General features: G+C 37.2%; 1 pseudogene; it reads left to right on the top strand.

Moving 5' to 3' along the window:
- The first annotated feature begins 1,210 nt into the window (after nt 1–1,210).
- The window catches only part of LOC129657102 (UDP-glucuronosyltransferase 2B4-like), a 35,346-nt pseudogene continuing 13,244 nt past the window's right edge, over nt 1,211–23,312 (top strand).

The following is a 23,312-nucleotide window of genomic DNA, read 5'->3' as shown; positions in this document are numbered from 1 at the left end:
TAGAGACCAAAAGTCAGTCTAAAGATGGACAGTTCCTCTCTGGTTTTAAGTGGGAAGAGGCAAGAGAAATGTTAAGCCATAGGTTCCTGAATTTATTTATTGTCTCTTCACTTGCCCATTCATTTACTAATTTATTTATTTGACCATGCAGTCTCAGTAGCAACATGCAGGAATTTTTTTTTTTTTTTTTTTTTTTAGGTTGTGACACGCAGGGTCTTTAGTTGTAGCATATGAACTCTTCAGTTGCTGCAGCATGTGAGATCTAACTCCCTTACCACGGATCAAGCCCAAGTCCTCTGCTTTGGAAGTATGGAGTCTTAGCCACTGGACCACCTCACCTGCTCAGACAGAATGTGACTTAATCAATTTAATTGCTTCTGAATAATCAGATAAACAATTCTAACTTTCTAAGCTAGGATTGAACATGTATAAACTTGGGGGAAAAGTGGCTGAGTCAGGTCTATCCTAGAAAAAAATTAAATAAGCCCCTTTCTTTAAAATCTTCTTTAAAATTGTAAGATCAGTCTGAGTTTTCTCAATTTCATTTATTTATTTTTTTGAACTACAGGCTAGATTCTTCCTTGTTCTGAATTCTTTCCAAACCACCTACAGAGTGTTATTTTAAAACTGGTCTTGCATGTACTTCATAGCAATTTGTCCTTAAAATATATATATATATTCCAGTGATTTCAGATTCTCTGGGACTTTACTCAATTGATTTGGTTGCATAATCAGGCTTTAGTTAGATTTATGATATTTTACAGATGGTTTTAGATGCTTATAGATGTTTATGATGTTTTATAGATGTAAATATATCACCTGAGAGAAGATCCTGATAATTTTCACATTTTCTCTAATAATGATAAACTGACTATAATATGGGTGATCATTCTTGTGGCTATGTGAATAATAACATTATTATTTCTATCATTCCTATGGGCTTTTTTTTATATCTGTTAGGTAGTTAGAATAGGAAAAAGGAGTCCAGAATGGTGGTGGCTAAAAGATAATGAAGGGAAAAGCCCGCGAAAATAGAACAAAGAAAGGTCCGAGGACTGGAGTGAGGACCTCAGGTAAAACAAGCAACACTCCTGGCTAGCCCAATTTACATAGGGCAGGCCCAGCGGGAGGAGAAAAAAAAAAAACGTATAAAAAGAGGAGCCAAAATTGGGCTGGGGGCCTCTCTTCGCTTCGTGTCTTTTGGGTCGGCATGCCGTCATGCCTCGAGGATGTATTTTCCTTTACTTTCTAAATAAAACTGAGCTGTACACGGAGCTACAGCTGGTTCATCTGAGGGCTGTAATGCTGATCCACCCATTGCTTCAAATTTTTGTTGTGACGAGACAGAACCAAGGGAATTACAAATTCCCCTGATACTTCTATATCAAAACTACTGAGTAGGCCCTCAGTGACAAAACACATTAGATGCAGGTCCGTGATTTCTGTCTATGATATTCTAGGAAACGGATTTTCCCACTACTATATAATAAAAAATTAGTTATATTGCCTCTCTAAGAAGAATAAATTTTATTCACACACCCACATCAATGGCGATAGTATTATTCAGTACATAATATAGAAATATATAAATTGCCTGAGAAATATCCTATGGATAGGAAACATAAGCAAGTCACTACATATATACTCCAAAAACAATGATCATAGTAAAAATAAATGAATAAATAAAATGGCTTAGAGAATACCTAAATCAAAAAAAGTAAACTGTTCATATAAATATTGACATTAAATTTGCTGCCAGTGAGTGCTCAAAAGGAAATGAAAAGCATATGATTGGAAACTGAAGGAAAGGTAAATCTTTTATCAGAAAGCTTAAAGTATTTATCAGAAAGCTTAAAGAAATTGTGTCCTAGGCCTACATGAAATGAAGGATTTGTAAGTGACATACTTGTACATCTAGCTGAGATTTGCAAGAAAAGCTTCAAGATACTGACTGGTTTCTTCTGCTGCTTATAGGAAAATATGACAGGAGAGACGGTAAAGTGATGAAAGAACTGTTAAAAAGTAACCTGGACTTGATGGCTTGTGAAATTCAATCTGTCCGGATTGCAAAGGAAACTAGTATTAAGAGATTCACTGTAAAACAAAACAAAAATGCTCTGGAGAAACAGCCAAGTGTGTGGTTATCAAATCTTTTGCTAATACTTCAGAAATATCCAGAGAAGGCAATGACACCCCACTCCAGTACTCTTGCCTGGAAAATCCCATGGACGGAGGAACCTGATAGGCTGCAGTCCATGAGGTCACTAAGAGTCAGACACGACTGAGTGACTTCACTTTCACTTTTCACTTTCATGCACTGGAGAAGGAAATGGCAACCCACTCCAGTGTTCTTGCCTGGAGAATCCCAGGGATGGCAGAGCCTGGTGGGCTGCCGTCTCTGGGGTCGCACAGAGTCGGACACGACTGAAGCGACTTAACAGCAACAGCAGCAGAAAGATCAAAAGATCAAGGTATTCAGTCACACAAAAGACTCTTTGGAGACACTGAAGATGTGCATCATTCAAACCAGAGGGAGTGGTGGAAGTTATACTTTATCCTCATTTCCTCCTCCTTTGAAACACGGTGTCTATAGTGTTATGCTATATCTGTCATCATTATATTTGAGGAGCAGATAACTTGTTCCTTAGACTCAAAGGAGAGGGATTATGCTCCATAATGGATCATATCCAGAGCTTCTCCAATACCTGACTAAGATGATATAAAGGATGAGATTTAGGATCTTGAGATCATGTTGTAATGTGTTGAGACTTTTAGAAACCTAAAGATGAGGTGAATATATTTTGCTTGTGTGATGAACATGAAACTCTGGGGCCCAGAGGATAGACTGTTGTTAGCAGAATCACTGACAAACACATCTAAGCCCTATTCCCCAGACACTGTGAAATGCCAACATGTGTGGTGAATTTTAGTGAACTTCACAGATGTTGTAATTAAAAACTTTGAGGTGAAGAGAATATCTTGCATTATGCAGGTCTAGCCCATCTAATCACATCCAAATTTCCTTAAAAGTAGAGAACTTTACCTAGGTTCAGAGAACCAGAAACATAGCAAGATGAGAAGAAATAAATCTGCTGATGCTGAATTTGGAATGGAGGAAGGAGTTGGAATGCAGAAACTAGGGGAGAAATGCACCAGGGAATGCAGGCAGCCTCCTGAAGTTGAGAAAGAAAAAGAAACAGATTCTTCCCCTAAGCCTCCAGAAAGACATGCTTAGCTGTGCCAGCACCTGGAGTTTAGTTCATCAGACTTCTGATCTAAGAAGTAAATTTATAAAGTTTAAAGTTCTGAGTGTGTAGTAAGTTGTTACACCAGCAATTTTAAAAAAGAACTAATAAACTAATACAAAATTAAATTCTATGATTCTGTCCTTCCCATCACAGAAGGAAAATATATCTTTGTATTAACAGCTTCTACAGAGACATGGTGATAAGAAACAGAACATCTTAAGATCCAATACTCGTTTTGTAAATGGATCACTGGAATGATTTTATTGTTATAGCTCATAGACACAAATACTGAAAGCTAAAATAAAATCAATCTGAGAAATAATAATTCAGCAAGAAACATTTGATTTGCAACTCAAACATTGACTCCAAGCAGGGTTCAATCCCTGGGTCAGGAAGATTCCCTGGAGGAGGGAATGGCAAGCCACTCCAGTACTCTTGTCTGGAGAATTCCATGGACAGAGGAGCCTGGAGGGCCACAGTCCATGGGGTCACAAAGAGTTGGACATGGCTGAGTAACTAGCACTTTCACTTTCATGCTCTTTGAAGTGCTAATTACCTCTCCTCTGGAATTAGCCCCCAGATTAGCCCCAGATTAATCATCCAGATTAGCCCCCTTTTTGTGGGGTTCTTTCATCTCATATCTACATTCTCACAACCTGCCATAAGAAAATTTTCAAAAATGAAATAAGGAAATATCTCTAAAGGGCTTGAAGCTTTCCAAGGCTCCTCACAGCTTACAGAGCAAATATTTATATAACTACAGTAAATTTCTCCTCATACTTGGAGGAAACTGTATTCTTTCAGGCTTCCATGCTTTTTTACATTGCTCTCTAAATCTAAATTCCCCCTGCATAAATTTTATACTTGACAAAACACTAGTCAGTATTCACTCTCTGCACAAACACCACTTTGTGAACATCACTTCTTTACTCTCCCAGGGAGACTTGGTCTGTGTTCTAAAGGGACTTACAAGGGGCTTCATAACCAAAATAGTCATAACTAAAAGTAATGCCTCCATCATAGGCATGCACTATCCATTTCCCTTTCCTTTTCTATATTTTCAAATCTATATTTTCCCTTTAATTCTTTCCTCAGTGTCCAGGAAATCAAAGCTTATTTCACTGGCAGAATGAATGTTTTGCTTAGAATCTATATCCAAATCCTTCTTAAGAGAGATTCTCCTCTCATTTCAGGTCAATAGATTATTAATATCATGAAAACAAATCTATCCCATTACATGTGTCTTCCCCTTCCTGCTTCTAATTTGATGTGAATTCCTGGTAAGATTTTTAATATAACATACCTCAATTACAAAAGTAGGATACAAAATGAAGTTCAGAAGAAGGTACTTAGAGGATAAATTCTTTCAAAGAGTAAGTTTTGAGAAAGTATTGAAGAAGTGAGAGGAATAGAAGGAAGGTTACAAATGTTCAGAAAAGGAAATGATCATAATTCAGAAGCAATATTCTCAAAGGAAAGTGACTAAAGCTATACTAAACTGATTAAAGTTATACTCAAAGGATGCTCATGTTCATATAAAGAGGAAAAACTTCAAAGAACTGAAGGAATAACTTCAGTCAAAAGAACAAAGGTGAGCTAAATGAAATGGAGCTAATGAAACAGGTGTTAAAATATGCAGAAAGAAATGCTTAGAATGCTCAGACAAATCAGAATGTATCTGTGTTGACACATGCTGCTTCCTTATCTGCAAATTCCCTACATCCTAGGTAATTTCCTCTTACCCTAGAGCCAGGGATTTATTGTACACAAAATCACAAAATCCTCTGTGCTTTTATCTATTTGCTTTCCAAAGCCTCTGAACTGGAGATTAGCTTGCAGAGAAATTGCTAAGGCAGACTCTTGGCAACAGTCTTTAGCTCATAGTCATTGTGACCTTACCAAGTGGCAGTTATAGTTTAACTACTTAATTGATTCTGTCCCAGATATAAGGGAGAGCTACCCCTGAAGTTAAGGAAGCTTATGAAGAAGGTTTGGATTTTATCAAGATGTCTAAGAGATGGGCTTTTCTTCTTGTGCTTTCTTTTTATTTCAGCTGTGACTTCTGTGAAAAGGTTCTGGTATAGCCAATGGAATAGAGTGACTGGATCAATTTAAAACAATTTTGGATGAACTTACTCAGAGGGATCATGAAGTGACTGTGCTAGCATCTTCAGCTTCCATCCTGGTGGATCCCAGTAAACCCTCTGCCCTTAAATTTGTGTCTTATCCTACATCCTTCACTAAGAATGAGCCTGATTTGCATTTTATGAAATAGATCAAGATATGGGCATATGAATTACGAAAGAGTACATTATGGGTATATGATTCAAAGATGCAAAAAACATATCACAAATATTCTGATACTGTTCAAAAGCTCTGTGTGGATGGAGTTTTAAACAAAAAAACTTATGAAAAAACTGAGAGAGTCCAGATGTGATGTTGTTCTTAGAGATGCAATTTCTCCTTGTGCTGAGCTGCTGGTTAAACTGCTTACCCTACCTTTGGTCTACAGTCTTTAATTAACCACAGGCAATGCATATGAAAAACTCTGTGAAGGGATTATAGTTCCTCCTCTCTACATACCTATTATAATATTTGAACTAAGTGACAAAATGACATTTATGGAGAAAGTGACAAATATGGTGTATGACCTATATTTTGACTTTGCATGAGACTTTTAACAAGAAAGTGGGATAAATTTTACAGTGAAGTATTAGGTAAGTCTGGTTTATTACCTTTTCCCTCCAGTAGATGAAGAGAAATCTTATCTTCTTTGTGTGGGTTAAAGTGGTATAATTTGTATTTTCTTATGTTTAGTGTCAAAATGGAAATATAACAACTTCTTAGTCAAAAGGTATCAACTATTCAGGAGAGTATGCAAAGTAGTCTAGAACTCTGTGACATTGGAGGTGTTCCTCTGTTTGACAATAATAACCCAATATGTTAATATTCTTGAGGCTTATTTATTTTGAAAGCTACATATGCACTGTGCTTTTCATAAATTATAATGTCTGTTATTTATTGCTGTAAAATAAGCTATCCTAAAACTCATGGCTTAAAAGAGAAACCATACTGTTTGCACATGATCCTAGTAATCAGAAAAATGGGCTGGGCATAAGAAAATGTCTCTTCAATGGGTTTTGCCTGGGCTTAATCTTTATGCTACTGTTAGTTACCAGGCTTGGCAGAAGTGGAACAGTACAAGAAAGTGTCACTCACCTGGCTGGGGTTTGGCAGATTAACAGGATACTTTGATGTCTCCTCCAGGTGACCTCTCCAACAGAAAACCTTGGACCTTTTTAGATGATAGCAGAATTCTAGAATAGGTTGCATGAAAGTTTTAGACTAGATTTGGAAGTCACACAAAATCACTTCTGCCACCTTCTATTGGTAAACTAGGTCAGGAGGAAAGCCCAAATTCAAAGGGTGAAGAAATAGCCTCCACCTCTTAATAGGAGGAATTACAAAGAGTATTAGCCATTTTTGACATGCTATAGTAAGAAATTTCATTAACTACATATAAAAATCAAATAAAGTTTAGTCATGAGGAAATATCTTTCTAAACCTGGATCAGTAAAAAAAAAATCTATGTCCAAAGCAATCTGATATTTTGTATAAACTTTATGTTTACTTGTCTTTAAAATTAAACATGTCTATGAACTCATAGCTTAGGCTCTGTTTAGCTTTCAGAATCAAAGTTCCTGACTTCTCCATCTAGATTCAATTCTTCTATTATTTTAATCTCTCTAACATCTCTATTATCTAGTATCTCTATTGAGAAGAAAAATTGCTTAGTTGTAGATGAGTTTCTCTGGAAACTATCTAGTATTATTCCTTCCCTCTCAATGGATTAAATGTCATTTACTAAGCAAACCTCTAGTCTTTCCCATTTTATGCTTTCTCTATTTCTTGGGATTGATCACTTAGGAAGGTTTTCTTATCTCTCCTTGTTCTTCTTTGGAACTCTAAATTCAAATGGATATATCTTGCCTTTTCTCCTTTGCCTTTAGCTTCTATTCTTTACTCAGCTATTTGTAAGGCTTCCTCAGACAACCATTTTGCTGTTTTGCATTTCTTTTTGGGAGAATGGTTTTGATCACTGCCTCCTGTACAATGTTGTGAACCTCTGTTCAAGGTTCTTCATGCACTTTGTCTATCAGATCTAATTCCTTGAATCTATTTGTCACTGCTAATGCTATGCTAAGTCACTTCAGTCGTGTCCGACTCTGTGTGACCCCATAGACGGCAGCCCACCAGGCTCCACCGTCCCTGGGATTCTCCAGGCAAGAACACTGGAGTGGGTTTCCATTTCCTTCTCCAATGCATGAAAGAGAAAAGTGAAAGTGAAGTCACTCAGCCGTGTCCAACTCTTAGCGACCCCATGGACTGCAGCCTACCAGGCTCCTCTGTCCATGGATTTTCCAGGCAAGAGTACTGGAGTGGGGTGCCATTGCCACTGTATAATTGTAAGGGATTTGATTTAGGTCATACCTGAATGGTCTAGTGGTTTTCCCTACTTTCTTCAATTCAAGTCTGAATTTGGTAATACGGAGTTCATGATCTGAGCCACAGTCAGCTCCCATCTTTTCTTTGCTGATGGTATAGAGCTTCTTCCACTTTGGCTGCAAAAAATATAATCAATCAGATTTTGGTATTGACCATCATCTGGTGATGTCCAATGTAGAATCTTCTCTGGTGTTGTTGGAAGAGGATATTTGTTATGACCAGAGTGTTCTCTTGGCAAAACTCTGTTAGTCTTTGCCCCACTTCATTTTTGTATTCCAAAGCCATATTTGCCTGTTACTCCAGGTATCTCTTGATTTCCTACTTTTGCGTTTCAGCCCCCTATGATGAAAAAGAAATATTTTTTGATGTTAGTTCTAGAAGGTCTTGTAGGTCTTCAGAGAACCATTCAAATTCAGCTTCTTTGGCCTTAGTGGTTGGGGCATATACTTGGATTACTATGACCTTGAATAGTTTGCTTTGGAATCAAACAGAGATCCTTCTGTCATTTTTGAGATTGCATCCAAGTATTGCATTTCAGACTCTTTTCTTGACTATGAAGACTTTTCCATTTCTTAAAAGGGATTCTTGTCCACAGTAGATATAATGGTCATCTGAATTGTATTCACTCATTCTGCTCCATTTTAGTACACTGATTCCTAAAATGTCAATGTTCACTCTTGCTGTCTCCTGTTTCAATTCAGTTCAGTTCAATCGCTCAGTCATGCCTGACTCTTTGCAACCCCATGGACTGTAGCACACCAGGTCTCCCTGTCCATCTCCAACTCCCAGAGTTTACTCAAACTCATGTCCATTGAGTTGGAGATGCCATCCAACCATCTCATCTTCTGTCATTCCCTTCTCCTCCTGCCTTCAATCTTTCCCAGCATTAGGGTTTTTTTCAAATGAGTCAGTTCTTCGCATCAGGTGGCCAAAGTATTGGAGTTTTAGCTTCAACATCAGTACGTCCAATGAACACCCAGGACTGATCTCCTTTAGGATGGACTGGTTGGATCTCTTTGCAGTCCAAGGGACTCTCAAGATTCTTCTCCAACACCACAGGTCAAAAGTATCAATTATTTGGTGCTCAGCTTTCTTTAGAGTCCAACTCTCAAATCCATATATGACTACTGGAAAAACCATAGCTTTGACTAGATGGACCTTTGTCAGCAAAGTAATGTCTCTGCTTTTTAATAAGCTGTCTATATTGCTCATAACTTTTTGTATTGTCATAACTTTGAGAATTTACTCAACTAAGCAATTTTTCAAAATCTCCTGTTTGGTCACTTGCAAATTACCTTGATTCATGGACCTAACATTCCAGTTTCCTAGGCAATATTGTTCTTTACAGCATCAGACTTGACTTCCATTAGCAGTCACATCCACAACTGGACATTGTTTTCACTTTGGCTCAGCCTCTTCATTCTTTCTGGAGTTATTTCTCCATTCTACTCTTCTCCATCAGCATATTGGGCACCTACCAGCCTAGGGAGTTCATCTTTTAGTGTCTTAACATTTTGTCTTTTCATACTGTTACTGGGGTTCTCAAGGCAAGGATACTGAAGTGGTTTGTCATTTCCTTCTCCAGACTTTATTTTCTTGGGCTCCAAAATCATTGCAGATGGTGACTGCTCCATGAAATTAAAAGACACATGCTCCTTGGAAGACAAGCTATTACAAACCTAGACAGCATATTAAAATAAGCCTAGACATGTTAAAAAACAAAGCCATTACTTTGTTGACAATGGTCAGTGTAGTCATAGCTATGTTTTTTTTTTTTTTTTTCCAGTAGACATGTATGAATAAGAGAGTTGGAGCATAATGAAGGTTGAGCACAGAAGAATTGATGGTTTTGAACTGTGGTGTTGGAGAAGACTCTTGAGAGTTCCTTGAACAACAAGGAGATCAAACTAGTCAATCCTAAAGAAAATCAGTCCTGAATATTCATTGGAAGAACTGATGCTGAAGCTGAAACTCTACTTTGACCACCTAATATGAAAAACTTACTCTTTGGAAAAGACCCTGATGCTAGAAAAGATTGAAGGCAGGAGTAGACAGGGATGACTGAGGATGAGATGATTGGATGGCATCACCAAATCTTGGACATGAGTTTGAGCAAACTCTGGGAGTTGGTGATGGATAGGGAAGACCTGGCATGCTGCAGTCCATGGGATTACAAAGAGTCAGTTAGGATTGAGTGACTAAACTGGCTAAGTAAACCTAAAATATCAGAGATTAATATTAGAATGTAAAAAAAAATCAGGGGATAATATTTGAATTATCAATGTCTGCTTTCTGATTCTAATACCTTCAGTTTGAAAAAGTAAGCAAAAGGTAAGAGTCCAGTAGATTCTTCATATCTGGATGATTTCTTTTTTAAAAAAAATTTTTATTGGAGTTTAATTACCTTACAATATTATAGTGGTTTTTGCCATATATTGACATGAATCGGCCATTCCAGAGCAAGACATATCACGCATATCTGGATGATTTCTAATCTTGATTCTGTGAGTACATCCATTCAACAACAAATTCTTTTTGAACTTCCTCTTCTTTTCTGTTGTTTACTAATGTGGGGAGCAGAAGGAAATTAGTAAATATTTGTTGAGAATTTACTCTCTTCCAGGACATCTAAGTCCATCATATCTATTAATTCATAGGATAGAGACATAGAAATCTTATTCATAGGCAGTATTATTCTCATTTTATACATACATGAACTTAAGTAAGGTAACCTACTCAAGTTTTCATGGGGAATAAGTGACAGAGATGGGATTAAAACATCTGGCCTCGGAGTAACCACTTTGCATAATGTGTTATATGAAAAAACAAAACAAAACAAAACATGAGACTCTAATTTCAAAACTTCATCTATGATTTGGAGAAATATTATGGTAAGCATCAAGTGCACTACAGTATAGAGAAGGTTAGTTTCTCTTCATTGTGGTGGTCTTATAACAGACATTCTCCATATCACTCAACTAACCAAACTTATCTTTGCCAAGAGAGATGTTCCCTCACTACCTTTTACTCATATATATACATATATATATATATATATATATATATACACATATATATATATATATATATATGTATCTCTTTGTGTTTGGAAATTATTGTAAACATTTTGGAAACCATCCTTGGCAGAAATTCTTTATTGCTCTCAATGGCTAGGAAGATTTACAAGGTTAATTTAAGATTATATATATATTGTATACACAACATTCAAGATTAAGATTACATATATATTGTATGAGGTTATAGGAGGTAGAGGCCTGAAGAATAGAACCAAGACCAAAGTCTAGGAACAAATCTGCTAAAAATTAACCAAGAATCACAGGTCATAGAAAATAAATTCTTAGGCAATGTTCCATAGCAGGGTCATGCGAGTTGATGTGAAGTGAAAAAGGGCATCACATGCCAAACAGTCAGTGTAGAAAGCTGGTTGGTGAATGAAGTGGAGGATGATTAGGCCTATCTAAAATAAAAGACTAAGCAAATAATCCAAAGACCAACGTTGCTAAAATAAATAATTGAGAGATTAAAGTTACTAAGATAAAAGTTAACCAGGAATCATAGGTCATAGAAAAGCAGCTTGTAAGTGAGGTAACACAATAAGCACATGCACAGCAATGTGAAGGAAAACATGGCAAAAAAAAAAAAGGCAAAAAAGCAAAGTAGAATGCTGGGCTGTGAATGGAGTGTATGTGTGGGTCTCTGAGGACATGACTAAGCAAATAATCCAAAGCCATAAAAAAGCTTAGAGAAATTTTAGGTAAGTACAGGGACAGAGGTGCAAGTGACTGGTGCAAATTGACTTTTGCAACCAAGGCAGGTTTTCTAGCCTGGCTTTCCAGAATTTTTATGTCATTCCTTAAACAAGGCGCCATCACAACATTGCTGATTTATTCTAAGAATAGAAATTAACAAAGGAGATCCTTTAACCAAGTTATAAATACTAAAAAGGAAGATATAACAATTATAAATATATATGCACCCAACACGGGAGCACCGCAGTATGTAAGACAAATGCTAACAAGTATGAAAGAAGAAATTAACAATAACACAATAATAGTGGGAGACTTTAATACCCCACTCACACCTATGGATAGATCAACTAAACAGAAAATTAACAAGGAAACACAAACTTTAAATGATACAATAGACCAGTTAGACCTAATTGATATCTATAGGACATTTCATCCCAAAACAATGAATTTCACCTTCTTCTCAAGCACACATGGAACCTTCTCCAGGATAGATCACATCCTGGGCCATAAAGCTAGCCTTGGTAAATTCAAAAAAATAGAAATCATTCCAAGCATCTTTTCTGACCACAATGCAGTAAGATTAGATCTCAATTACAGGAGAAAAACTATTAAAAAATCCACCATATGGAGGCTGAACAACACGCTGCTAAATAACCAACAAATCACAGAAGAAATCAAAAAAGAAATCAAAATTTGCATAGAAATGAATGAAAATGAAAACACAACAACCCAAAACCTGTGGGACACGGTAAAAGCAGTCCTAAGGGGAAAGTTCATAGCAATACAGGCACACCTCAAGAAACAAGAAAAAAGTCAAATAAATAACCTAACTCTACACCTAAAGCAACTAGAAAAGGAAGAAATGAAGAACCCCAGGGTTAGTAGAAGGAAAGAAATCTTAAAAATTAGAGCAGAAATAAATGCAAAAGAAACAAAAGAGACCATAGCAAAAATCAACAAAACCAAAAGCTGCTTCTTTGAAAGGATAAATAAAATTGACAAACCATTAGCCAGACTCATCAAGAAACAAAGGGAGAAAAATCAAATCAATAAAATTAGAAATGAAAATGGAGAGATCACAACAGACAACACAGAAATACAAAGGATCATAAGAGACTACTATCAACAATTATATGCCAATAAAATGGACAACGAGGAAGAAATGGACAAATTCTTAGAAAAGTACAACTTTCCAAAACTCGATCAGGAAGAAATAGAAAATCTTAACAGACCCATCACAAGCACGGAAATTGAAACTGTAATCAAAAATCTTCCAGCAAACAAAAGCCCAGGTCGAGACGGCTTCACAGCTGAATTCTACCAAAAATTTAGAGAAGAGCTAACACCTATCCTGCTCAAACTCTTCCAGAAAATTGCAGAGGATGGTAAACTTCCAAACTCATTCTATGAGGCCACCATCACCCTAATACCAAAACCTGACAAAGATCCCACAAAAAAAGAAAACTACAGGCCAATATCACTGATGAACATAGATGCAAAAATCCTTAACAAAATTCTAGCAATCAGAATCCAACAACACATTCAAAAGATCATACACCATGACCAAGTGGGCTTTATCCCAGGGATGCAAGGATTCTTCAATATCCGCAAATCAATCAATGTAATACACCACATTAACAAATTGAAAAATGAAAACCATATGATTATCTCAATAGATGCAGAGAAAGCCTTTGACAAAATTCAACATCCATTTATGATAAAAACTCTCCAGAAAGCAGGAATAGAAGGAACATACCTCAACATAATCAAGGCTATATATGACAAACCCACAGCAAACATTATCCTCAATGGTGAAAAATTGAAAGCATTTCCTCTAAAGTCAGGAACAAGACAAGGGTGCCCACTTTCACCATTACTATTCAACATAGTTTTGGAAGTTTTGGCCACAGCAATCAGAGCAGAAAAGAAATAAAAGGAAGCCAAATTGGAAAAGAAGAAGTAAAGCTCTCACTGTTTGCAGATGACATGATCCTCTACATAGAAAACCCTCAAGACTCCACCAGAAAATTACTAGAACTAATCAATGACTATAGTAAAGTTGCAGGATATAACATCAACACACAGAAATCCCTTGCATTCCTATACACTAATAATGAGAAAACAGAAAGAGAAATTAAGGAAACAATGCCATTCACCATTGCAACGGAAAGAATAAAATACTTAGGAATATATCTACCTAAAGAATCTAAAGACCTATATATAGAAAACTATAAAACACTGGTGAAAGAAATCAAAGAGGACACTAACAGATGGAGAAATATACCATGTTCATGGATTGGAAGAATCAATATAGTGAAAATGAGTATACTACCCAAAGCAATCTATAGATTCAATGCAATCCCTATCAAGCTACCAACAGCATTCTTCACAGAGCTCGAACAAATAATTTCAAAATTTGTATGGAAATACAAAAAACCTCGAATAGCCAAAGCAATCTTGAGAAAGAAGAATGGAACTGGAGGAATCAACCTACCTGACTTCAGGCTCTACTACAAAGCCACAGTTATCAAGACAGTATGGTACTGGCACAAAGACAGAAATATAGATCAATGGAACAGAATAGAAAGCCCAGAGATAAATCCACGCACCTATGGACACCTTCTCTTTGACAAAGGAGGCAAGAATATACAATGGATTAAAGACAATCTCTTTAACAAGTGGTGCTGGGAACTCTGGTCAACCACTTGTAAAAGAATGAAACTAGAACACTTTCTAACACCATACACAAAAATAAACTCAAAATGGATTAAAGATCTAAACGTAAGACCAGAAACTATAAAACTCCTAGAGGAGAACATAGGCAAAACACTCTCTGACATACATCACAGCAGGATCCTCTATGACCCACCTCCCAGAATATTGGAAATAAAAGCAAAAATAAACAAATGGGACCTAATTAACCTTAAAAGCTTCTGCACATCAAAGGAAACTATTAGCAAGGTGAAAAGACAGCCTTCAGAATGGGAGAAGATAATAGCAAATGAAGCAACTGACAAACAACTAATCTGGAGAATATACAAGCAACTCCTACAGCTCAACTCCAGAAAAATAAATGACCCAGTCAAAAAATGGGCCAAAGAACTAAATAGACATTTCTCCAAAGAAGACATACAGATGGCTAACAAACACATGAAAAGATGCTCAACATCACTCATTATCAGAGAAATGCAAATCAAAACCACTATGAGATACCATTTCACACCAGTCAGAATGGCTGCGATCCAAAAGTCTACAAGTAATAAATGCTGGAGAGGGTGTGGAGAAAAGGGAACCCTCTTACACTGTTGGTGGGAATGCAAACTAGTACAGCCACTATGGAGAACAGTGTGGAGATTCCTTAAAAAACTGGAAATAGACCTGCCTTATGATCCAGCAATCCCACTGCTGGGCATACACACTGAGGAAACCAGAAGGGAAAGAGACACGAGTACCCCAATGTTCATCGCAGCACTGTTTATAATAGCCAGGACATGGAAGCAACCTAGATGTCCATCAGCAGATGAATGGATAAGAAAGCAGTGGTACATATACACAATGGAGTATTATTCAGCCATTAAAAAGAATACATTTGAATCAGTTCTAATGAGGTGGATGAAACTGGAGCCTATTATACAGAGTGAAGTAAGTCAGAAAGAAAAACACCAATACAGTATACTAATGCATATATATGGAATTTAGAAAGATGGTAACAATAACCCTGTGTACGAGACAGCAAAAGAGACACTGATGTATAGAACAGTCTTATGGACTCTGTGGGAGAGGGAGAGGGTGGGAAGATTTGGGAGAATGGCATTGAAACATGTAAAATATCATGTATGAAATGAGTTGCCAGTCCAGGTTCGATGCACGATACTGGATGCTTGGGGCTGGTGCACTGGGACGACCCAGAGGGATGGAATGGGGAGGGAGGAGGGAGGAGGGTTCAAGATGGGGAACACATGTATACCTGTGGCGGATTCATTTTGATATTTGGCAAAACTAATACAGTTATGTAAAGTTTAAAAATAAAATAAAATTAAAAAAATAAATAAATAAATAAAAAGGAAGATTTTTATCAGTCTTTAGCAGGTGAATCTCCCTTATCACTCATTCTTATATGCTTTTTAATATTTACTTTTAGTTTTTCCAATATTTATAATTTTTCTGGAGACCAAAGACACAAATTTAGACACAGGAACACACTTGACAGACTGAATCATGATAGCTCCTTAGCTGCCCATCCTTTTTTTTCATTTTTAGGCAGTTATTAAGCAGCCTTCCATTGCCATTAGATTGCAGTAATTGATACAGTCAGAATGTTTCAAATTTCCCAGGAGAGAAAAAATAAATAACATAAAGATGGAGGTGAAAGCCATCATTTCATTTAGTGCATCTCGATCATCATACAATTTGTTGATCACAGATGTTTCAAAAATTTAGTCCCACAATAAGCTTTATTCTTCAAAACATACAGAAAAAAAGTTGAGACTTTAGCTATGGGAGGGAAGGCTATTGATTCCCGGTGAGATCTGCATCATTAGGGAGGCTTCTTAAACCACTGGAGGGTCTCTTCTTACCTTTATCTATACTCTGAAAAGTTCTCATGAGTAACCAGGATCCTCTGGTAGCTGACTAGGTGACCTGAAGACCAGACTGAAACAAGTGTGAAAAGTGCAAATTCTTCATACTGTTGGTCCATATTTAATGTGGAAAGTCATTAATAATCTTTAGAAAACAATACCTATGTGAGTGAGATCAAGCTGGTGAAGTAGAAAGACCCTAGACTTATCTTTTCCCATGGACACACCAAAATACAACTACTCACAAAGCAATTATCTTTGAGAATGACCTGAAGACTATCAGAAAAGACTTTCCACAACTACAGATATAAAGAAGGAGCCACAACAAGACAAGTAGGAGGAGCAGAGATACAGTCTAACTGGGACCCATAACCTGAGGTTGGCCACCTACAAACAGGAGGAATATCACAAGCATAGAAGTCCTCCTCCAGGAGACAGGGGTTTCAGCCCCCACATCAAGGTCTCTATTTTGGTAAGACATACCCCAGAATGTCTGGCTTTGAAAACAAGTGTGGCTTCCATTCAAGAAAACAGGAGACTCTGTAAACAGAGAATCTGCTCTCAAAGGGTATACACAAAATCTCACTTAGTCTGAGTTCCAGCAAAGAGTCAGTAGTTTGAAAGACACTTGGGCAAGAACCACTTGCTGATCTTGGAGCATCTCCTGGAGAGGCATTGTGTAGCTGGGACTACACCTGGGGATATGGCTCTGGTGGTAGCCATTTTTGGAATCTCGTTCCACCATTCTGACACCAACCCTGGCAAGCACCATTTTAGAATCCTCCCTCTAACCTATTAGCATCAGAAGCTTCCCCTGCCAATGGGTGCATGGCAATCACACAATGCTGGGTTCTCCCTGGAATGGGACCCTCAGTTAGTTTAAAAAAATGTTTAAAATGTCAGAATGTTATTAAAAATGTACAAATATCATGAAAGTGATAGAAATCTAATGCTATACAGTGGAAAACAAGAAGATGATCATTTAGAATGCAATATTTGTCACATACGTAAATAATTACAGAGTAAAATTGACTTAAAATTAAAATCTATTAGTGAACCTGTAACATATGATACAAGAGTTAATCTTTAATAGGTTCAATAACATGAACCTAGAAAGATTCAAAGGTGCCAAGGGAAGAGGTTATTACGAGCTATATGTTTCTCACTTACCTGTGTTTTCCCCCTCTCTTTTTTCTCTATATATGTTTGTTTAAACTGTAAAACACTGGCATTATTTGTTCATCTTGGCTTACACAGAACAGAAGCTTTATTGCTGTATCATCTAAGAAAAATGGGTATATATTCACAAATTTCCATATATTCCTTTTCTTAACTTCCACTACAGGAAGACCCACTACAATCTGTGAATTAATGAGAAAACTGATTTTTGGTTGATAATAAGCTCTTGGGATTTTGAATTTCCCCAACCATTCTTACCAAATTTTGATTTTGTTGGAGGACTTCACTGAAAACCTGCCAAACCCCTGCACAAGGTAAAATTTTTTTCTTGAAGGAAGTTTTCCATTCCCAGTCCAAATACTGTCTTCTGGAAGTGATATGGGCAATATATAAAATTTATTCACACCATTCCTTCACTTACTGTGTGTTTCATGTTTCATTATTACTGAATATTCTGGATTATATAACAGTCATAAAAATATGAGAGAAATGCAAGATTATGTGGATATAGCCACTATGATAAAGTCTTCCAACACATGAGAAACATTATTTTTTCAACAAATATGTTTTCTTTGTCTGCTAGATGCCAGATTCTTTACTCTGTACTGAAGAAGGAGGGGTGAAAGGGAGAGACACAGTGGTAGTCCTTGGGGATCTTATAGACTGGTCAGCCAGAAAAAATATGAATGTTAAACAATCACTTATAATAAAGTACAAATCAAAAGATATTTTAGATTGAGGTGATGTGGGAGTGATCTCTTGTACTTTATTAAAGTAAATTGCAATGAAATATCTAAAAGAATCAAATTCTGATAATGCCATGTTAAAATTGGAAATATATGAGAGTATTCAAAGACTATGGAACTGAGAGACTGAACTGAACTGAACTGATGGAATCTGGTGCTTTAATATATGGTACTATGATAGGTAAGAAACAAAAAGCAAATTCTGCCAAAGTACCTTTCCTATAAAATATGGATGCATGAGAATAAAGAAAGAAAAGTATGGTCTACTCTATAGGCCATAACTACTGAGAATGAAAATAATCCGCCAAATCCATAAAGGCCTTGGGCTTCCCAGGTGGTGCTAGTGGTAAAGAACCTCAGGTTTAATCCCTGGGTCATGAAGATCCCCTGGAGAAGGGCATGGGAACCCACTCTAGTGTTTTTGCCTAGAGAATCCCAAGAACAGAGGAATCTGGCAAATGATAGTCCATAGGGTCGCAAAGAGTGGACACAATTAAAACGACTTAGATCGCATGTACATGAAGTCCTTACACACTGCCAAAACATTAGTGCTTCATAGCTATTGGCTGCCATGACTTTCTTTTTTTAGTGAACTTTTGGCCAAAGTAATTTGTCTCTGAAATCAAAAAATGAAGAAAATATTAAAATAGTATTTGAATTTTTAAGCAGTCTCACCAGTATCTAGACTGGAGGGATTCCTTCTGGGGTGTGTGTGTGTGTGTACTGGCAAATTCATATTTTTTTCCAAAAACTTTGTGAATGCACTTCAGTATTGTTTCTGATCTTATCTGAGGTGAAAGAACTTCACAACACAAAACAGACCGGAAATCATTGCATCCTGATAATACAATTCATGAAAATATGCCTCTCTCAGGAATTGGTGCTAGTGGTAAAGTACTGGCCTGCCGTTGCAGGAGATGTAAGAGTCGCAGATCAGATCCCTGGATCAGGAAGATCCCCTGGAGGAGGGCATAGGAAACAATTCCAGTATTCTTGCCTGGAGAATCCCATGGACAGAGAAACCTGGCAGGCTATAGTCCATAGGTGTGCAAAGAGTTGGAATCTAGTGAAGTTACTTAGCACTCATGACACAATGCCTAATTTCATTAGGTATAGTTTTATTTCAATCATGTAAACTGCCTGATTTCTTTAATACCACAGTTGGTAAAGAATCTGCCTGCAATGTAGGAGACCTAGATTCCATTCCTGGGTAGGGATGACCCACTGGAGAAGGAAATGGCAAGCCACTCCAGTATTCTTGCCTGGAGAGCTCTGTGGACAGAGGAGCCAGGCAGGCTACAATTCATAAGGTTGAAAAGAGTCAGATGTGACTGAGAGACTAACTTTCAACTTTCACTTTTCAAGCTGCCTGATCTCACTAACCAAGCTTGGAAACAAATATAGTACAGTAAATATCAAGGAGAAAGTGACTGGTTAAGTATTAATCTGCACAATTTTGTTGTTGCTCAGTTGTTCAGTCATGTCTGACTCTTTTTGACCCCATGAACTGCAGCATGCTTGGCTTCCCTGCCCTTCACCATCTCCCAGCACTTGCTCAAACTCATGTCCATTGAAGCAGTAATGCCATCCAAACATCTCGTCCTCTGTCGTCCGCTTCTGCACTGCCTTCAATCTTTCCCAGCATCAGGGGCTTTTCCTAGGAGTCAGTTCTTCACACCAGATAGCCAAAGTATTGGAGTTTCAGGTTCAGCATCAGTCCTTCCAATGAATATTCAGGGCTGATTTCCTTTAGGATGGACTGGTTGGATCTCCTTGCAGTCCAAGGACCCTCAAGAGTCTTCTCCAACACCACAGTTCAAAAGTATCAATTCATCTGTGCTCTGCATTCTTTATAGTCCAATTCTCACATTCATACATGACTACTATGGAAAGCTATGGAAAAACCATAGCTTCGACTAGATGGACCTTTGTCAGCAATGTCTCTGCTTTTAAATATGCTGTCCAGGTTGGTCATAGCTTTTCTTCTAAGGAGCAAACATCTTTTAATGTTTCGGCTGCAGTCTCCATCTGCAGTGCTTGTGTAGCCCAAGGAAATAAAGTCTCTCACTGTTTCCATTGTTTCCCTATCTACTTGCCATGAAGTGATGGGATCAGATGCATGAGCATAGTTTTATGAATGCTGAGTTTCAAGAAAGCATCAAATCTTTGATGTCCAGGCTTCTTTATGGTCCAGTGATAAAGTAACCACATGCCAATGCCAGAGCTACAGGAGATGTGGGCTCAATTCCTGAGTCAGGAGATCTGCTGGAGTTTTTCAGTAGCTCAGTCATATCTGACTCTTTGCCACCCCATGGACTGCCACGTTCCATCTTTCTCTGTCCTTTATCATTTCCCAGAGCTTGCTCAAAGTTATGTCCATTAAGATGGTGATGCCATCCAAGCATCTTCTCCTCTGTCATCCCCTTCTCCTCCTGCCTTCAATCTTTCCCAGCATCAGGTACTTTCTAATGAGTCAGTTCTTTGCATTAGGTGGCCAAAGTAGTGGACCTTCAGCTTCAGCATCAGTCCTTCTAATGAACATTCAGGACTGATTTCCTGTAGGATTGACTGGTTTTATCTCCTTGCTATCCAAGGGACTCTCAAGTCTTCTGCAAGACCAACTTCAAAACCTGCACAATAGGATCCACATTTAAAAATGTAGATGAAAGTTTTCTGTAACTTAATGTCATAAACCATAATTAGTCTTAGGTTGCTTGATCAGGTGTTTTACCCAATAAGTCACACTCTTATGGCATAAAATCCACCAAAAACAAATAGCTTACAGGCAAAATTTGTCACATTCACTGTATATCATAGCATCAGTATCCTTTAAATATCTCGGCCAAGATCAGAAATAAAATCAAATTTATACTCAACATTTAAACATCCCATATAAAAATAATGATAATATATGATATTGTAATTTCATTGTTTTGAATAAAAATAGGGGAAAATAAGCTATGAGAAGTTTTGAAAAGCTACTTCCTTAACAGAGATGAAATTAATGTAGCATACCCGGTATTATCAGAGCATGAGATAGGAAGAAAAAAGAAATAAACTTTCAAGACAAGAAAAAATACTTTCAGCAGTCTTTGTCTCTTTCAGACAATTACTATAATAAGAGAAGTTAAATAGATCAGAGTCTTAGCTGAGGCTTAAATTTAGGGAACTGTGGGTATTGGGAATTTGAAACACCAATAATTAAATAATAAATCATGGTTAATAAATTGAGAGTTCTTGTTTAATTATATAGAGATGATTTAACAAGAATGCTTTTCTTTTTTTACCAAAGCAATTATACGTAACCTTTAATCTGTTTATATTATCTTGAAAAAGGGAAAAGTGAAAGTATTAGTCACTCAGTTATATGCAACTCTTTGCCATCCCATAGACTATAGCCCATGAGGCCCCTCTGTCTATGGAATTCTTCAGGTAAGAATACGGGAGTGGGTTGCCATTCCCTTTTCCAGGGGATCTTCCCTACCCAGGAATTGAACCCGGGTCTCCTGCCTTGAAGGTGGATTCTTTACCATCTGAGCCACTAGGGAAGCACCATTACCCTTATATTATCATAGGTAGCCTTATAATCAGGAAAGCCTATATATCAGAAGACCTGTCCTGAAAACTGCTAAGAAGAAAAGTAGATCAATTCAGTAACAAACACACTGGACAAAGAATGATATACAAATTCATGAAGCTGAGCTACAGACTGTTTTTCATTTTATTTGAGGAATTCTGTTAGAAGTTCAGGTCCTTTTAAATGCCTGTCTTTTGTCAACTTCTCCAAAACAAACCAAGAAAGAAAAAGAAAAAAAAAAAAAAAACTTGATCTTGCTAGGCTAGGATTATTTAACTTATTATAAGAAACAGGAACAGGACTTTGACAGAGTTTCATCAATTTTCAGTAAAAGGAAGTCAGAGAAAGGTTACCTAAGGTGTTGAGTTCTGGCTGGTGATATTAAGGAGGACTTTGTAATGTAAAGAACAGGTTGGAATTTAGCAAAGTTGAAGGCATAACTTTGGATTTCCTGGCACAATGAGGTCTTGAATCTGGTCCTTGTGAGCAAGCCATAGGTTTTAATAAGCATACTATTTTACTTGTGCACTTGTATAATCCTGTCATCCTGGGACAAATTACTAAGCCATTGTTTCTGGATCTTAGCAATATTTAACAGAGAATGAGAAAAAAATTCCTGGTCCTGCTATTGTTTGAGACATGGAATAAAAATTACATTATCTTCAAAAGTCCACTTAAGAAAATCAAACCTGTGTAGTCACAATGTGAAATATTCTTCCCTGAAGACTTTCACTTTAGTGACATCCCTTGTTGGTAAGTGATAAATAAATCACTGTACTTGTTAGTAGTCAATGATAATACATTGGTTAAAGAAAATGAATTGCATATCACACATCTCTTTCTAAAGTGTTTTAATAGTTTAGCATATTAGAAGATGATGCTATTCTAACAATTCTCTCTCTTTAGAAATGTATGTATTCATGTTCTTCAAACAAATTAAAAAAAGAATGAATGAAACAAAAACCCTCTCTCTGCTGATTCCCCTTCATGATACAAAGAACTATTTCTTTTCAGGAAATCAAAGAGTTTGTCCAAAGCTCTGGAGAAGATGGCTTTGTAGTACTGATTTTGGGGTCAATGGTTGAAAACCTTCCAGAAGAAAGGGCCAACATGATTGCATCAACCCTTGCCCAGATTCCAATTACCTTTGTACTCAACAGCTACTTGAATGAATCTCTTTAAAGTCTGGAGTGGGTCCATTAGAATGTTTTTTGCAAGGCGGAGAGAAACAGAATATCATAACATGGTTAGATCAAAATGAATTGGTATATCTGGTTTTTCTCTGGAAGTTGAATTTTAAAATGGAACAAGGGAGACATATGTGCTTAAATGTTCCAATTCAAGTTTTACTTTGTTATGAGAGACATTTCTATCTTAGAGATTATATTTGAGATTCTAGTGCTATTAAGTTAATAGTAAGATCAGAGAAGGCAATGGCACCCTACTCCAGTACTCTTCCCTGGGAAATCCCATGGACGGAGGAGCCTGGTAGGCTGCAGTCCATGGGGTCGCTAAGAGTCGAACACGACTGAGCGACTTCACTCTCACTTTTCACTTTCATGCAATGGAGAAGGAAATGGCAACCCACTCCAGTGTTCTTGCCTGGAGAATCCCAGGGGCAGGAGAGCCTGGTGGGCTGACGTCTATGGGGTCACACAGAGTCGGACACAACTGAAGTGACTTAGCAGCAGCAGCAAGAACACTAA

Source organism: Bubalus kerabau, chromosome 7, assembly GCF_029407905.1.
Source record: "Bubalus kerabau isolate K-KA32 ecotype Philippines breed swamp buffalo chromosome 7, PCC_UOA_SB_1v2, whole genome shotgun sequence".
Taxonomy (NCBI): Eukaryota; Metazoa; Chordata; class Mammalia; order Artiodactyla; family Bovidae; genus Bubalus; species Bubalus kerabau.
The sequence above is the reverse complement of the archived record's forward strand: the minus strand, read 5'-3'. Positions and strand labels throughout refer to the sequence as shown.